Below are 19,710 nucleotides of genomic sequence, written 5' to 3'. Positions count from 1 at the left end.
GAAATAAATTTTGATGTATTAGTGATTAGTCTTTTAGGATAAGAATTGTGATAATAAGCGTGATTGGAATTAATTTTGGAAAAATTTATAGTGAGAGACATCTCCTAGACTACGATAAATTATAAAATTAATTAGTAAGCCTAATTAGGTAAGGCAAAAGGGCCTAAAAGTAAGTTATAGTAACATAGCTGTAACACCCTCCCGGTAACCACTCCGTACATTCTACTGTTCCGGTGACCGGTGTCAGTCCGAAGCTAGAACGTCCGGAAAAATATTTAAATTAAAGTCGGGAATCATAATTAACTCAAATATTAATAAGAAACACTTAGTAAAAATTTTAGAAATAAAATACAACCAAGTAAAACGAGCCGGTGCCCAAGCGATAGGTAACCGGAGGGAAGTTGCGGTTCTCGCAACGAGGAGCCCTAGACCCGGGGGAAAATTTGTAAAATAATTTTTGGGACTCTAGAGAAGGGTTATTGAGGTTCCCATGGCATTAAAATGCCAAGAAAATACCTAGAAAAATTTTTCAATCGGTACAGACGATTTTGACCCGTTAAGCCAAACAGAGGGCATTTTGGTCATTTCGCCTTCCGAGGTGATTTTTGGCCGACTTGTCCAGTTGAGTAAATAATTAATATAACGTAAAATATGAATAAACATTACTAGAAATTAAATTGAAAATGAGTAGTGGAGGAAAGAAAAGAAAATGAGGAAAAAAGGTATTTATGACATCATGGTGATGTCATTAAGAAAACAATGACCAATCAAAATTAAACTATTATTTGACTAACTATTAAAAGAGATAAGAGAAGACCAAATTGGCAAAAATTGCAGCAGCCATCCTCCCCAAAATAAACCAGCCGAAACACACTAGAACCCTCCTCCATTGATGTTCACTTCAAACCTTCAATTCCCTCCTTCATTTCACCCTAAAACCCTAGTTTCCTTTCACTAAAATTTGTTCTAGCACCTTGCATAATCTTTTGGCAGCCAAGAAGAAGAAAGAAAGTGAAGCTTTCTCAAGCTTGGATTGGCATACAACAAGGTTAGTGCATATATACACTTAAAACTTTTAATTTCTATGTTAAGGACTTGAAACCAACAAGTATTTGTGAATGAAATGAACCAAACTCATGTGTATGTCCAATATAGAATTCGGCAGCCCTATTGAAGGTATAGGAATAAGTGTTTTGTTGGTCTTAAAGTGGACTAAAAATGATGTTCAGGATACATATATATATATATATATATATATATATATATAGGTGATGAATTGATATGCTAACTAAGGCACCTTGTAGAAATTATATTGTGAAGCCAGGGTTTTGGGAAGTAAAAATTAGCTTGGCTTATGAAACTGTTAAAGTACATCCTAATGGTCAATTAGTGACCATTTGAAGGAATTTGACCTTAATTGGGACTGGAATAAAGCATGGCAAAGGGAAGGTGTGTGCTGCTTAGAGGGTGCAGAATGGTGACTGAAAATTCAGTCCAATTCCATAGCCATAACTTTGGCTGTGTTAGTCCAATTGGTGTTTAGCCAATTGGACATGAAACTAGGTTTATAATGGCACATTTTTGCTGAAGAAAGCATGCCCAAAGGACCAAAGCAAGAGGACCAAAACTTGGCCCCAATCCGGAACCCTGAAACTGATTCTGCAGAATTGGCCAAATGAACAGTAACTGTTCATTTGGCCATAACTCACTGTAGATTTAGTCAATTGACCTGAAAGTTTTACAGCAACAAGTTAAGACATAGACAAACAACTTTCATGAAGGAACCTACCCCAAATTATAGCCAGAACCCATCCAACCAAGTGACTCTAGTTACTGTTCATGCACTGTAGATATGGTAATTTTCTGCAGAATGCACATTCGGCCAGCTTGGGTCTTTGGACCATATCTGGAGCTACAAAACTCCAAATGGAGTGATTCAAAAAAAATAAATTCAACTAGACAAAATAAGGAACAGCTTTTATGTTTTACATTTCTTCAAATTCCCACAGTAACAGTGTCCAATGGAACAGTGAAGTTGACTCACCAAAACTGAAAATTCTGCTTGTGTTGAGTTACACTTTGAAATGGTATTAACACTTAATGCCAACAAGTTTTAAACACCAAATGTGGTATGTTGGGAGTGCCAAAGTCAATGTACACATTTTTATTCTAAAAGTCAACATTTTTGTTGACCAATGATGAATAGTGACACCAAAAATTTGAAATTCACAAATTGAAGAATTTAAAAGTTTCAAATGCCCTAGTATACCTAACAAGATTGGTTTGGATAGTTTGGCATGCCAATAGGGTTCGATTAGCGATCGCACATGGCAAAAATGCCATTGTGTGATTTCATGGCTTTTAGCCATTCGACTTTGCATTGAGACTTAGCCTTGTGCACGAGATTATTCTGACTGGTAGTCGTGCATTGCTGCCGGGTGATGCATATGCGATCGATGGTGTGACGGCCGAGGTACTAGATACCCGGTGCGGTTACCGTTATCGATCCGATCGTCCAGTGTAGGTTACTTGGGCAACCAAATGAATGAAAATGAGCAATGTAGAAGAAATAAATGAATGGATATACAAATTCATGACAAACAAAACATGTACATGCAATACATATTTATATCTGTTATTTCTTGTTATTTTATTATTGCACCACTAAGCACTATTGCTTAGCGCGTTGCTTTTGCCACGCGTAGGTACTGGAGATCCTGATCGTGAGCCCAGTAGACCACAGACTGGGTGAGTCCATCCGGCAGTTCTGCACCGTGTCCGTGTCACCTCACTACCTGTAGTGCATTGGTAGGGCACTAGGTGTCATTTTTTCATTTTGATATTTTGTAGTAGATTTTTACTTTCTCATATGTATTTGAACTCATGTAATATATGTTGATGTTCATGTAAATAATGAAAGTTATGTTTATGAATGCAAAATTTGAGCATGTATTTATCGCTTGTATATGAGAAATGGATGTTTGAGAAATGAAAAGATTATTGAGAATTGAAATTGAGAAATATTGTTGAGATTTTGATATTGGAGTTTGAGATGATGGAATACAAATATTAGAAGTGTTTTAACAGGTTCCGAAGAACTATTTTCTCCATTTTTAGCCGGTACTCCGCCGGATTTTCTTTAAAATTTTCGGAACCTTAAATGAGTAATACTTTTGATAAATGGCTCAAATAAATTGTATTTCATAAATTACATGCAAAAGCATGATATAAATTAATTGAGGAATATTAGAGTGTGCCAGTACACCGTGTGGCATTACTTACTCGGGTATACTGTACACGGGTAAGGGGTGTCACATTTAGTGGTATCAGAGCATGGTTTAGGCGTTTCTGGGCCTAGATTGAGTCCATACCATGCATTGCATTTGTAAGAGTCGAGGTGACACTAACGCAGATCTGCTTATCTTTTTATTTTGAATAGGATATGGATCCTTCATCTCAGAGAGCCGTTGAGGAGGAAGTGGAGAGTCATGCTCCACCTGCAGCAGCTGAGACTGGGGGCATGAGAGAATCTTCTCCACCAGCTCAGGCAGAGCCTGTTCAGCCTCCACAAGCCATGTTCCAACAAATGGCCGACTTCTTCAGACAAATGGCCGGGGTAATGCCAGCAGCACCACCACCACCACCAGCTCCATAGCAGAAATCACACCTGGAAAGGCTAAGGAAGTTTGGAGCTGTGGACTTCTATGGCAAGAGAGAAGATGACTCTGTTGCAGTCGAGAATTGGTTGAACAAAATAGGCAGAGTACTAAAACAACTCCACTGCACTCCAGAGCAAAACCTGGAAGCTGCCATCTCTTTACTACAAGATGATGCATATGAGTGGTGGGATACCGTGTCCAGTGAAGTGCAGCCAGAAGCTATAACTTGGGACTTCTTTCTCTCTGAGTTCAAGAAGAAATATGTGGGTACTGTATACCTGGAAGAGAGAAGAAGAGAATTTATTAACCTGAGATAGAGACAATTGTCAGTGGCTGAGTATGAGAAAGAATTCGTCCGATTAAGCCGCTATGGAAGGGAGATAGTCCCAAATGAAGCTGAAAGATGCAAGAGATTTGAAGAGGGACTAAATGACAACATCAAGATCCAGCTCACTGCCTTGGGAATCACAGAATTTACCAAGTTAGTGGAAGCTGCAATAAAGGTGGAAAAAGTAAGAATTAGTGAACAGACCAGAAGGGATAGACAGCAGAAGAGGGGACCAGGTCAGTCTAGTTCTGCTCCTGGATTTGGGAAGAAGTTTAAGGGTCCTCCTGCATAGAGTTCGGGTCAGCCACAGGGTCAGGGTCAGTCTCAGGGGCCCAGGCCACAGTTCACCCCTAGGAGAGGTCAGTCCACACCATCAGTGGGCAGCTCTCCAGGGATGGGGTTCAGGGGACCAGCCCCAGCATCTTCTGCGTGTCCACACTGTCAGAAATGGCATAAGGGGGAGTGTTGGAGAGTGACTGGTGCTTGCTTGAGGTGTGGGTCAACAGAGCATCAGTTGAAGAACTGTCCACGCAGAACTACTACAGCTGCTCCAACACAAGCAGACAGACCTGCTCCTGCACCACCAAGGGGTAGAAGGTCTGGTAAATCCGAAGCTGTGGGACCATCTCAGAGGCCTGCATCTGAGCCAGCAGAGAGGCCAGATAACAGACCACCTGCCAGAAATTATGCCTTGAGAGCTCAGGAGGAGCAAGATGCCCCGGACGTCATCAGGGGTACGTTCTCCCTCTACACTACACCTGTGCATGCATTGGTGGATCCAGGATCCACTCATTCATACATCTGCATCAATCTACCCGTAGAAAGGGGGATACTGGTAGGGGAGAGTGACCAAGACATTCTGGTCACTAATCCGTTGGGTCACAGTGTGGCAGTGAACAAGGTATACAAGGGTTGCCCTTTAAGGATTCAGGGGTATGAATTCTTGGCAGACTTGATTGAGTTGCCTTTCCATGAGTTTGACATGATTTTGGGAATGGACTGGTTGTCACGTCATCAGGCAATAGTTGATTGCAAATTGAAGAGAATTTCTTTGAAAACCCCTGAGGGTAATGAAATTACAGTTAGGTGAAAGGATGATTTCTGTCTAATGTCATCTCGACCACGATTGCAAGAAGAATGATGAGAAAAGGCTGTGAAGCCTACCTAGCACATGTAGTGGATACTAGGCAGGCTAAGCCAAACCTGAGTGACATACCCACAGTAAGAGACTTCCCAGAGGTATTCCCTGAAGAATTGCCTGGTTTGCCACGAAAAAGGGAAGTTGAATTTGCTATTGAGACAACTGTAGATCTGACACCCATTTCCATTGCTCCTTATAGGATGTCACCCTGAATTGAGGAGTTGAAAACTTCGATTGCAAGAGTTGCTTGATAAGGGGTTCATACGCCGATGTGTCACCATGGGGAGCTCGGTCTTTGTTTGTGAAAAAGAAGGATGGGACTTTGAGGCTATGCATTGATTACTGGCAGATTGAATAAAGTGGTATGAAGAACAAATATCCGTTGCCTAGAATTGATGATCTGTTTGATCAGTTGAAGGGAGCAGGAGTATTTTCTAAGATTGATCTCAGATCACGGTATCATCAGTTGAGGGTGAAAGATGTAGATGTGCCCAAGACTGCATTCAGGACCCGGTATGGGCATTATGAGTTTCTGGTGATGCCCTTTGGCCTAACAAATGCACCAGCGGCATTTATGGACCTTATGAACCGTATCTTCCATCCACACTTAGATCGGTTCGTAGTGGTCTTTATTGATGATATTTTGGTGTATTCCAAGACCAGTGAAGAACATGATGGCATTTGAGGATTGTTCTGCAAACCCTGAGAGAAAAGAAGCTGTATGCTAAGTTGTCCAAGTGTGACTTTTGGCTGAATGAGATTACATTCCTTGGACACATAGTGTCAGCTGATGGGATTAGGGTAGATCCCAAGAAGATAGAAGCAGTGATGGAATGGAAGCCTCCCAGAAACACAACTGAGGTCAGAAGCTTCTTGGGGCTAGCTGGGTATTCTGAAGATTTGTGAAGGATTTTCCCTAATAGCTCCAATGACCAAGTTGTTACACAAGAATGTCGATTGTTGGAATGACAAATGTCGAGACCAGTTTTGAGAAGTTGAAGGCTATGTTGACAGAGGCACCGGTGTTAACGGCCGGTGTCGAGAAAGGACTTTGTGGTCTCTGTGATGCCTCTCATAATGGGTTAGGGTGTGTATTGATGCAAGAGGAAAGTGATCGCCTATGCTTCCAGCGATTAAGGCCACATGAGCAGAACTACCCTACCCATGATCTAGAGCTTGCAGCAATTATCTTCGCTTGAAGATATGGAGGCATTACTTGTATGGTGAAAAGTGCTACATTTACACGGACCACAAGAGCACGAAATATTTGCCAACCCGGAAGGAGCTCAACCTTAGAGCAGGCGATGGATTGAGTTCTGAAGGATTATGATTGTGTAATTGACTACCATCACAGGAAGGCAAATCACGATTCTTGATGCTTTGAGCAAAAAATCCATGACGACCTTAAGATCATTGAATGCCCGTCTATCTTTAGTTCGTGATGGAGCTATCTTGGTGAGTTGCAAGTGAGGCCAAACACGCTACTGATTTTAGATGGGCGAAGGTAGATGAGAAGCTAATGGCTATTATGAGCAAAATCCCGGAGGAAAAGCAAGACTATGAGGTGAAAGCGGATGGGTGTGCAGTATTACAAAGGAAGGCGTGTGTACCGGATAATGGGGAATTGAAAGCGATTATTCTAAAAGAGGCACACACCGGTGTATATGCTATGCACCGGGAAGTACAAAGATGTATCATGACACGAAGCTTGTATTGATGGCACAGTATGAAAAAGGACATAGTGACTATGTGACTAAATGCTTGACATGTCAGCAAGTCAAGGCAGAACACCAAGTTCCATCAGGTTTGCTGTAGCCTATACGCATACTTGAATGGAAATGGGATCGGGTCACCATGGATTTTGTAAGTGGTCTACCTCTCACCCAGAAGAAACATGATGCGGCATGGGTGATAGTTGATAGATTGACAAAGTCGCACACTTTACGCGATTAGGGTGACTACTCACTAGAGAGGTTAGCAGAATTGTATATTAGTGAGATAGTTAGACTGCATGGAATTCCACTTTCCATCATATCTGATCGAGACCCAAGGTTTACATCGAGATTTTGGAAGAAGTTACATGAGTCCTTGGGTACACAACTCCATTTCAAGATGACTTTCCATCCTCGACGGATGGGCAATCGAAAAGAGTAATCGGTAAACAATTGAAACCCATGAAATTGATACAAATATAGAACTGAAATGATAATAATAACATGAAATATTTGTCAGGTCCTTGAGGATATGCTGAGGAGTTGTGTCATTGAGTTTGAGGGAAGTTGGGATAGATACCTCCCACTGGCAGAGTTTGCATACAACAATAGCTACCAAGCTAGCATTCAAATGGCCCCATATGAAGCACTATATGGGAGAAAATGTAGAACTCCAGTGTGCTGGACTGAATTGGGCGAAGATAAGCTGGTAGGGCCAGACCTGGTGAAACAGACTGAGGAGAAAGTGAAACTAATCAAAGCAAATCTGAAGGTTGCCTCAGACAGACAGAAATCTTATGCCGACCTGAAGAGAAAAGAAATAGAATATGTGGTTGGCGATAAGGTGTTCCTCAAGGTGTCAGCATGGAAGAAAGTATTGAGGTTTGGAAGGAAAGGTAAGTTAAGCCCTAGGTTCATTAGCCCATATGAAGTTATTCAACGTGTGGGTCCAGTGGCCTATAGGCTAGCTTTACCACCAGAGCTGGACAAGATCCACAATGTGTTCCACGTGTCCATGCTCAGAAGATACCGCTCAGATCCTTCGCATGTCATCTCCAGAGAAGAAATTGAAATACAGCCGGATTTGACATATGAAGAAGAACCTCTACGGATCCTAGCTCGGGAAGTGAAAGAGTTGAGGAACAAACAGATTCCATTGGTGAAAGTGCTTTGGAGGCACCACAACACCGAGGAGGCAACTTGGGAAAGTGAAGAAACGATGAGGCAACAGTTCCCTCAACTGTTTGCATCAGGTAAATTTCGAGGACGAAATTTAAATTAGAGGGGAAGAGTTGTAACACCCTCCCGGTAACCACTCCGTACATTCTACTGTTCTGGTGACCGGTGTCGGTCCGGACAGCTAGAACGTCCGGAAAAATATTTAAATTAAAGTCAGGAATCATAATTAACTCAAATATTAATAAGAAACACTTAGTAAAAATTTTAGAAATAAAATACAACCAAGTAAAACGAGCCGGTGCCCAAGCGATGGGTAACTGGAGGGAAGTTGCGGTTCTCGCAACGAGGAGCCCTAGACCCGGGGGAAAAATTGTAAAATAATTTTTGGGACTCCAAAGAAGGGTTATTGAGGTTCTCATGGCATTAGAATGCCAAGAAAATACCTAGAAAAATTTTTCAATCGGTACAGACGATTTTGACCCGTTAAGCCAAACGGAGGGCATTTTGGTCATTTCGCCTTCCGAGGTGATTTTTGGCCGACTTGTCCAGTTGAGTAAATAATTAATATAACGTAAAATATGAATAAACATTACTAGAAATTAAATTGAAAATGCGTAGTGGAGGAAAGAAAAGAAAATGAGGAAAAAAGGTATTTATGACATCATGGTGATGTCATTAAGAAAACAATGACCAATCAAAATTAAACTATTATTTGACTAACTATTAAAAGAGATAAGAGAAGACCAAATTGGCAAAAATTGCAGCAGCCATCCTCCCCAAAACAAACCAGCCGAAACACACTAGAACCCTCCTCCATTGATGTTCACTTCAAACCTTCAATTCCCTCCTTCATTTCACCCTAAAACCCTAGTTTCCTTTCACTAAAATTTGTCCTAGCACCTTGCATAATCTTTTGGCAGCCAAGAAGAAGAAAGAAAGTGAAGCTTTCTCAAGCTTGGATTGGCATACAACAAGGTTAGTGCATATATACACTTAAAACTTTTAATTTCTATGTTAAGGACTTGAAACCAACAAGTATTTGTGAATGAAATGAACCAAACTCATGTGTATGTCCAATATAGAATTCTGCAGCCCTATTGAAGGTATAGGAATAAGTGTTTTGTTGGTCTTAAAGTGGACTAAAAATGATGTTGAGGATATATATATATATATATATATAGGTGATGAATTGATATGCTAACTAAGGCACCTTGTAGAAATTATATAGTGAAGCTAGGGTTTTGGGAAGTAAAAATTAGCTTGGCTTATGAAACTGTTAAAGTACATCCTAATGGTCAATTAGTGACCATTTGAAGGAATTTGACCTTAATTGGGACTGGAATAAAGCATGGCAAAGGGAAGGTGTGTGCTGCCTAGAGGGTGCAGAATGGTGACTGAAAATTCAGTCCAATTACACAGCCATAACTTTGGCTGTGTTAGTCCAATTGGTGTTTGGCCAATTGGACATGAAACTAGGTTTATAATGGCACATTTTTGCTGAAGAAACCATGCCCAAAGGACCAAAGCAAGAGGACCAAAACTTGGCCCCAATCCGGAACCCTTAAACTGATTCTGCAGAATTGGCCAAATGAACAGTAACTGTCCATTTGGCCATAACTCACTGTAGATTTGGTCAATTGACCTGAAATTTTTACAGCAACAAGTTAAGACATATACAAACAACTTTCATGAAGGAACCTACCCCAAATTACGGCCAGAACCCATCCAACCAAGTGACTCTAGTTACTGTTCATGCACTATAGATATGGTAATTTTCTGCAGAATGCACATTCGGCCAGCTTGGGTCTTTGGACCATATCTGGAGCTACAAAACTCCAAATGGAGTGATTCAAAAAAACGAAATTCAACTAGACAACATAAGTAACAACTTTTATGTTTTACATTTCTTCAAATTCCCACAGTAACAGTGTCCAATGGAACAGTGAAGTTGACTCACCAAAACTGAAAATTCTGCTTGTGTTGAGTTACACTTTGAAATGGTATTAACACTTAATGCCAACAAGTTTTAAACACCTAATGTGGTATGTTGGGAGTGCCAAAGTCAATGTACACATTTTTATTCTAAAAGTCAACATTTTTGTTGACCAATGATGAATAGTGACACCAAAAATTTGAAATTCACAAATTGAAGAATTTAAAAGTTTCAAATGCCCTAGTATACCTAACAAGATTGGTTTGGATAGTTTGGCATGCCAATAGGGTTCAGTTAGCAGTACTGCACATGGCAAAAATGCCACTCTGTGATTTCATGGCTTTTAGCCATTCTGACTTTGCATTGAGACTTGGCCTTGAGCCAGAGATTATTCTGACCTAGTAGATGTTACATTTGCACCGGGTGATGCATATGCGATCGATGGTGTGGCGGCCGAGGTACTAGATACCCGGTGCGGTTACCCGTTATCGATCCGATCGTCGATGTAGGTTACTTGGGCAACCAAATGAATGAAAATGAGTAATGTAGAAGAAATAAATGAATGGATATACAAATTCATGACAAACAAAACATGTACATGCAATACATATTTATATCTGTTATTTCTTGTTATTTTATTATTGCACCACTAAGCATTATTGCTTAGCGCGTTGCTTTTGCCACGCAGCGTGAGTACTGGAGATCTGATCGTGAGCCCGGTGAGACCACGGTGGGTGAGTCCATCCGGCAGTTCTGCACCGTGTCCGTGTCACCTCACTACCTGTAGTGCATTGGTAGGGCACTAGGTGTCATTTTGTCATTTTGATATTTTGTAGCAGATTTTTACTTTCTCATATGTATTTGAACTCATGTAATATATGTTGATGTTCATGTAAATAATGAAAGTTATGTCTATGAATGCAAAATTTGAGCATGTATTTATCGCTTGTATATGAGAAATGGATGTTTGAGAAATGAAAAGATTATTGAGAATTGAAATTGAGAAATATTGTTGAGATTTTGATATTGGAGTTTGAGATGATGGAATACAAATATTGGAAGTGTTTTAACAGTTCAAGAAGCTTTTCTCCATTTTTAGCCAGGTACTCATGGGATTTTCTTTAAAATTTTTGGAACCTTAAATGAGTAATACTTTTGATAAATGGCTCAAATAAATTGTATTTCATAAATTACATGCAAAAGCATGATATAAATTAATTGAGGAATATTAGAGTGTGCCAGTACACCATGTGGCATTACTTACTCGGGTATACTGTACACGAATAAGGGGTGTCACAATAGCTGTCTTAGATGCGGGTAAAGGTATTACTGCTGATAGATGTCACTGGGTACCATAATCAAAATAAGTTTAAGATATTAGTGGATTTGAGAGAAATAAGATATAGGGAAGGTTGATCTATTGGGATGTATCATAGTAACTATGCAATGTTCTTGATGTTTGTGCTGTAAGCTGCATATTATAGTACTAACTTGGGATTTATTGTGTTCAGCTACGTACTACCCAATAGTACACAAGGATAAGAATAGTTACAAATGGCTTTCGCTCTGGTACAAATATACCAGAATAGAGTTTTATTACTAAAATTGAGTTTGAAAATCCTAATTCGGGATTTAAAACTCTACAATTAGAATATCAAAAGATCAAGCTTGCACGGTAGTGAGAATTAACAACTCCATTACCCTAGCATGAATTACAGTACATCGGGAATTATTATGGGACTAGAGATTTTAGTAGGGTCAAATTTTAAAAATAACGCCTATAGGGCTAAGTCTTCCAGTCTCCGATATGGGGTTTATAGTTGTTCTGGTATTGCAATGGATCATTTGCTCAAAGTTTGGTAAGGAATAATATTCTATTTGTGTAGTAGTAAGACACAAAATATAATTTTATTCCCCTGGAAGGGACATGATGCTATGGATGATAATTATAACTTATAAAATAGTTAAGAAATGATGTTATACTAATAACAGTAATTTGATAGGAACTAGTTGGCTAGGTATTCGTTAGGAAGAGCACAATTTTATTGTGAGGATCATAAGGATTAGATTAGATTGAATTGTGAGAGGAGATAAGGGAGTTAATTAAAGAACAAATTGAAAAGTCCATATCCGGATAAAATTGGGAAGACAAAGTAAACAAAAATTTTAAGATGTGTAATGATATTCCGAATTGTCGTACTAGGCAAGGGAATGAATTAGTAAACAGTAAGTTAAATAAAAATGAATAAGATGGTGCAAAATGGTACATAAGCCTAGGTCATAAATAAAGATGAAAAATAACGGTTATAGACCTATGGCCAATTGTGAGATAAGTATTTCTCATATGATCGATGAAATTTCTTTATAAGGAAACATGAATTAAAATATTAAATAAAACAACACTAAGAGAAGATTATAATTATATAAGAAAATTAAACGTTGCATTCGATTGTCAGAAGTCTTACATAGACTTAAAGAAAATACGATTATAAGATCATATAGGAAGGAGAAAGACTAAGTTCTCACTTCATAGAACCATACGGAGTCCTAGAAGGAGTGGAACCATTAGCACATAGATTTGTTTATCTCTAGAATTAAAACAAATTCAAATTTAACTTATGATGAAAAGCTCAGAAGGAACTTGGCACACGAGGTGAAGCAGTCAAAAAATAAATAAATATCATTGGTTAAAATGTTATGGACCATCATTCAAACTTTGAAGTCACACAGAAATGTGAGGGAGATATGAGAAAACAAAACGCATGATTATTTACGAACTAACAGTGAGTAAAATTTTGAGATGAAATTTCTTTTAAGGGGGAGAGAATTGTAACACCGCTAATTGAATAGCCTGGTATATTTTACTGCTCCAGTGACCGGCATCGGTCCGAACAATTAGAGAGATTAGAACCATATCTAAGACAACTAGATAAGCCCTAAATGCAAATAATTAGTAATTTCCAAATCATTAAGTATAAATAAGAAAAACAGAATATAAAAAGTTAAGCCGAGAGTCATAGCGATGGGTGGCCTTCTTAGGAATGACTGCGAGGTCAGTCTAAACTCAAATTTCAAACCGTAAAATGTGACACCGCGGTCCTTAGGACTATTGTGAACACAGTGGAAAAGAGAAAATTGCAGAAAAGAATTGTTAAGCAGGTCAAATAATTAGGTTAGGTATCTGGAAGAAATGTTGAATAACTATCAAACTGAATTGAACTAGCGAGGGGCGATTCAGTCAGTTCACCCCTAGAGCTGACTCTTGACCTAACTGTCCGATAAAATTGGAGAAAATAAAATTTCAGGATTAAGATTTAAATTAAAGAACTAATGAAAAAATAAATGAAAAAGAAAAAGGAAAAGAAAAGTTTAATTACATCATGCATGACATAAGCATGATGCAATAAATCTAATATTTAAACAATTGAAATTTTTGGGATAATCCTAATAATTAAAAGACAAAATAAAAAGAAAAAAAAATGAATTCTTCTTCTCCAAAAAAATGTCACCTCTCTCCCTCTCACTTCTCTCTTTCCTCATTTCATCTTCCACCATTGATAACGATACCCCAAGCTTCACAAGGTTTCTTAAGTAAATCTTGTCCTTGAATCTTGATTCATCCATTGACAACAAAAAAGAAGAGGAAATAAGTGGAATTTGGGAAGAGAAAAAAGCCACACAAAGAGGTTGGTTATCCATTCTTTGATTTCTCTTCAAATTCATGCATATATACTTGAATTAATTTAGATTTGAGGGAAATCAAACAAAAATAATTGTTGAGGGACTAAATAAAAAATTCATCTAGCTAGGATTAGGGTTTGATATGAATGAGTTTGATGGTTTTGAATGATTATTTGAAGTGAATTAAGTGTATAAATCATGAATATACACTTCAAATTTGCATTAGAATTGAAATGCATGTAACTAGGGTTTGGAAATTGTGAAAAATTGAAGAAAAATTTAAGAATAGGCCAAATGATATTATTGACCTTATTTAAGTTAAGAAATGGTCAATTGTGACCATTTGTGGTGTGTATGAATTGTTGGAACCAAGTTCCAATTCAGATTGGTAAGGGTCAATCTTTAGGCAGCTTGACCTAGGTCCTTTTCAGGGACTAAAACTAAAAATTTACCAACTCAATTGGTATGAGGCTAATTGGGAATGAAACTAGACACAAAATGGCACATTTTTCATTTAGGAATCATGCCCAGAAAGTGACCATAACTTAGTGAACAATTAGGCCAAATTCGGAATTTACAAACTGACCTGTACAAAAATGACCAAATGAATAGTAGTTACGTAAATGACTATAACTTGGCCTAGGAAGGTCCAAATGACCTGAATTTTTACCAGTAGAAAGTTGAGACATAGCCCTACAACTTTTATGAAGAAGAAAAACCCAAATTTGGACCTTAACTTGTTCGAAAATCCACCTGTAATCAACCACAAAAGTTGCCAAAATCCAGAATTTGCCCAGAATTTTGGGTTAAAACAATCCGGCCAGCCATGTTCAAATGGCTATATCTTAGGCTACAAAACTCCAAATGGAGTGATTCAAAAATGAAATTGAGGATAAGACAATAAGGAACAACTTTGATGGAGGAAACTTAGCCAAATTTCCGCTGTAGATAGACCAATAGAACAATACACACAAGTAACCTAAAACTGAAATTTTGAGATTTAACCCTAATAAGCTTTGAATTGAATTTGACAATCAATGCCAACAAAAATATGACTCAAAATGTTGTTTGTGGGTGTAATTAGAATTAGCATATCTAATTAGTATGAAAAAGTCAATATTTTGACCACATGGTCAAATGAATAGTAGCCACAACTATACTAAGTACAAAGGACTCAATTTTATGGGGTAAATTAAATGTATAAAATTTAATTATTGAATTTATTAATTGGAAATAAATTGAACAGATATTGAAATACTTTAGTTATGTGTTTTAGTGGGAAAGGAGCCCTCCAAGGAAGGAGGAGGAATTGAACTAAGACAAGCCTAGATAAGAGGTTTGTGCACAACTAACTCTTTTATTATTTTTCACTTCCAAATTGATTTGAATAAGTTTATTTTATGATTTATGATTTTGTTGTGTTGAGAATTTTAACTTATTTAATGAAATTGTATAATTTAAATATAAATTTTCTTATGCATTTAAGGATTTATTGCATGGTTTGGAGAATTATAAATTTTAAGTTTGATGTGTTGCCAACCTTGAGCATGAATTTATAATGATTAAATATGTTAATGGTTTGTAAACACTTTTGTAAATAGAAATTGTTTTGAATATGATTTGAAACCACAGTTGACATGACAATATATTTTGAATTCTCATTAGCTTGTCTAGTGAAATATCTCCTCCACTAAATGGGGTGAGTTCCTTCCTCTCTGGCTTGCCAGTTGTGGAAGAGTTTGGATGAATACTCATATATACTAGCTAGTCTTTGTTCCTCCCTTTTAGCCTCAGTTATTGGTAGAGTTTGAAATGTCGTGGTGTACAACATGACATCTATTCTGAATTTTGTGTCATGGGTCCAACTGTGTGAATTATTGGCAACGCCCTTTAAATTATGCATAGTTTGATAAATTGCAGTTGAAATAAATAATTTGTCAGTGATTCAAAATTTTTGTATTGTTTCATAATTTAAAAGAAATGTAGATAAATAGTTATTATTTGATCAAAATGTTATTCAAATGAATAATTTGCATGAATGAAAATAATGATTTCTGGATGTCATGAATTTTGAAGAATTTAGAAATTTTAAATTTTTATTTGTTATGAGTTGTCAAAGCATAAATTATATTATGTTTTAAATTATTAGTTGTGCACCACTGAGTTCACCACTCAGCGACAGCTTTATATGCTGTCGCAGGTGAAAGAAAATATAAAGCAGCTGAGCGAGATTGCTGAAAGACACTGTGAAACTATCTTTGGGTATATCATAGGTACACTTTTATACGTTGGATTTTGATATAATTCTGTAATTATATGCATGTAATTTCATTTGAACAGTTGTATCAACTCTTTTATAATATATTTTTGGACTGTAATCAAATACAAATTATTGTAATATTATCTTGAGATTTTATGTACTTATAAAGTTTTGTACTACTATATTTTAAATGCTCCTATGAATGTAAATATTAATTTTGTTACCTTAATGAGATGTTTCAATGTTTGATTTAATTTAAACCGTGTATTGAGTTGCTTGCGCTGATTTGTGAAATGAAATTGAATAATGGAGTTGTGGTTGAGAAATATTTTGGGAGTGTCTTTCTTTTCAGATTTTGAAGTACTGTTTTCTCAAAATACAGATGGCACTCTACCCAAATTTTTGTAAAAAATTGCAGAGATTTTAAATATCTAAAAATTTGATTTATGTTTGGACTTTAAATAAAGGTTTTCAATATCTAAAAAAAAAATTACCCACCAATTTAAAATTGAACGAAAATTATTTTAAAATCCCTTGTAGTATATTTAATGGGTTACCGGTAGGCGAAGTACGATAATTCATTAGGTGTACTATGGGAGCATGTTACATCTTACGAGGAGTAGGGTGTGACATGGTTGGTCAAAATTCTCCAATTCTAACTCTATTTGCCTTCCTTTGCCTCCTTCTTGAACAAATTATTGTTTAAGAACTGTGGCATTTCTACTTATCACAACCTTTTGTGATGTAGGCAAATAAAAATAATATCCAAAACTATCTTTTGGATATCCAACAAATCGACCCTTTTCTGACATGGTTTCTATTTTATCAGTGTTTAGCTTTTTGATATAAGCTAGACAACCCCAAATCTTAACACGCTTAAGACTTGGTTTTCTTCCATGCCATATCTCATAAGGTGTGGAAGATATTGATTTTGATAGAATCCTATTCAGAATACACTAAGCTGATTTTAATGCAAATCCCTAAAAAGAAATTGTCATATCAGCATAGCTCATCATACTACGTACCATATCCTATAGGGTACGATTTCTCCTTTCAGATACACGATTCAACTGTGGTGTTTCTAGAGGAGTCAGCTGGGAAACAATGCCATGCCCTCTTAAGTATTCATCAAATTCAATATTCAAGTATTCACCTCCATGATCTAATCGAAGAGCTTTAATACTTTTTTTTCTGTCTGATTTTCTACTTCATATTTAAATTCTTTGAACTTTTCAAAGGATTCATGTTTGTATTTCATCAAGTATAAATACCCAAACCTTGATTTATCATCAGTAAAGGTAATAAAGTAATGAAAACCATATCTAGCCATTTCCTTAAATGGACCACATATATCACTATGTATAAGATCCAAAATATTTTCAGCTCTTAGTCCTTGTCCAACAAAGGGTGATCTAGTCATTTTGCCTTGAAGGCAGAATTCACAAGTTGGAGTAGGCTCAGAGCCCAATGAGAATAAAATCCCCATTTTCTCCAGCTTTGCAATCCTATCTTCTGCAACATGACCTAATCTTAAGTGCCAAATATATTTTGAACTTGAGTTTATTTTCATCATGGCAATGCATTCTTTTAGATTGCTTGCATTAGATTTGTATCTAAAATTATTATCTTAGATAATAAAGTCCATCATGCATATAATCCGAACAAACATATTTATTTCAAAAATAAATATTGTAAACATCATTTATGAACAGAAGTTCATAACAATCTCTAATCAAACTAGATAAAGAAATGATATTCTTAAACGGGCATAAGGTACATGTATAACCTTATTTAAATACAAAACATGTCCTCACATGTATAAAGATTTAGATCCTATGGCTAAAGCTTCAACAGCTGAGCTTTTGCCAATATGGAATCTAACATCTCGTTACTGCAAGCTTCTATTATTGGCTATACTCTGGGCAGTTCCTATTCTTGTGCCCATCATTATGGCAGTAGAAACACTTTCCTTTTGCCTTTGTCAGCTTTAGTCTTCCCTTTCTGTTTAGCTATTTTCTTGGAAGGACCAGGAATTTGAGGTTTCTTTTTCTTATTGCCTTTCTTTTTATTGGACTTTCCAACAGAAGAAGATGCAATCAAAGCTACCTCTTTTCCTTTATTGCCCGGCATATTCTTTTGGGCAATAACCAAATGTTGAGTAAACTAGCCAAGGTGCATTCCTGCTTAGTCATATGGAAATTTGTCACAAAATTCCCGAATGACTAAGGAAGGGACTGAAAGATCAAATCCATATGCAGTTGGAAATCCATGTTAAAGTCAAGATGTTCTAGCTGCTCAATCAGCCAAATCATCTTGCGGACATGATCCCCAACATTCTGTCCCTCAGACATCCTCATGCGGAAAAGCTGTCTAGATATCTCATACCTAGCATTCCTATTGTGCTCAGCATACAACTCTTGTAGGTGAAGGAGAATCTCACTCGCACTCTGCATATTCTCATACTGCTTTTGTAACTCATTACTCATGGAAGCAAGCATATAACACTTAGCTCTCATATCATGCTCCTTCCACTTGTCTAAAGTTTCATGTTCCTCTTGAGTGGCCTCTGGAGGTAAGGACTAGGAACATTTGAGTGTAGAACATATCCTATGTGTTCATGGTTCAGGACAAGTTTCAAATTTCTTAGCCAATCAGACAAATTAGGTCCTGTCAACCTATTGTGCTCAAGTATGCTTGCAAGGATATTGGATGGTGGTGGTTGTTCTATGCTCATTATTATCAGAAAATTAACTGCATAAAATAATCAGATTAATTAGTAAATGTATCATGTAATTAACCAAAATGATTATGGTCTTTTAATCAAATTGGTCCTCCCACTAACTTAGGGAATCCTACACTTCTAAAGTAGAAAACGGAAATCCTAATTGGATGGGTTTCTAGTGGGTGATTGAATTCTTAAAATCCTATTGATCATCCTCAGGCACATCTATTATTGGAATCACAATATACTATAAGTAAGCAACTCCTTGCCCATCACATCTCATGTAAGGTTCAATCCTTTACCTAGCCCCTAATGCTTAAAATCTTAGGCACATCCATTATTGACTTATCTTGCATTAGTTAAGTTAATCCCATTGAGCCAGTAAACATGCAAATAATTTTAATGTCCTCAGGCACATCAATTATTGGCCACCAAACCATTTACATATTTACAACATCTCATGCTTAACAATTATTCTTAAGAAAATCTCTTAAATTAATTGCATCATATGCAACTATTTAAAATTTCTTAAAATAATTGCTCCAATAGAGGGCCCATGTTATAATTAATTTAATTATAGCATATCCAACTTAATCATTTATTTGGAAGATTCTGTGGTCGTCCTCATTACTATTATGGTCCACTTTGCACATTATCCATTTAGCATGCATATATCATATACTTGCATACATTCCCATACATCTCATGCATTCATGGATAAACAGTAAATATGGTATGATCATGGACTTTCTAAGGGATTCAATTCTGAGCCACCAAGAATTGAATCAGGGCATTCCTAGGTGCATTTCATTCATTCATTTTACAAGAGTTGCTGAAGGAGTACATAATCAACACTTGATCTTGAATTCCTCCCACTAGTCCCACTAATGCTATTGACCTCCTTGTTCTTCTTGCAATCCATTTACATAGTAATCCTTGGCATACCAAGGTGAATTTACAAGAACAAAATAAATGAAATTACAACCCAAAAAATTATTACAACCTTAATAATACATGCCCAAAATAAATTAAAATAAATAAATTAATTTATAACCCAAAGAAACATAAAAGAAATAAATCCAATCACATTGGTCT

The sequence above is a fragment of the Hevea brasiliensis genome, chromosome 5 (assembly GCF_030052815.1).
Source record: "Hevea brasiliensis isolate MT/VB/25A 57/8 chromosome 5, ASM3005281v1, whole genome shotgun sequence".
Classification (NCBI taxonomy): domain Eukaryota; kingdom Viridiplantae; phylum Streptophyta; class Magnoliopsida; order Malpighiales; family Euphorbiaceae; genus Hevea; species Hevea brasiliensis.
The sequence above is the reverse complement of the archived record's forward strand: the minus strand, read 5'-3'. Positions refer to the sequence as shown.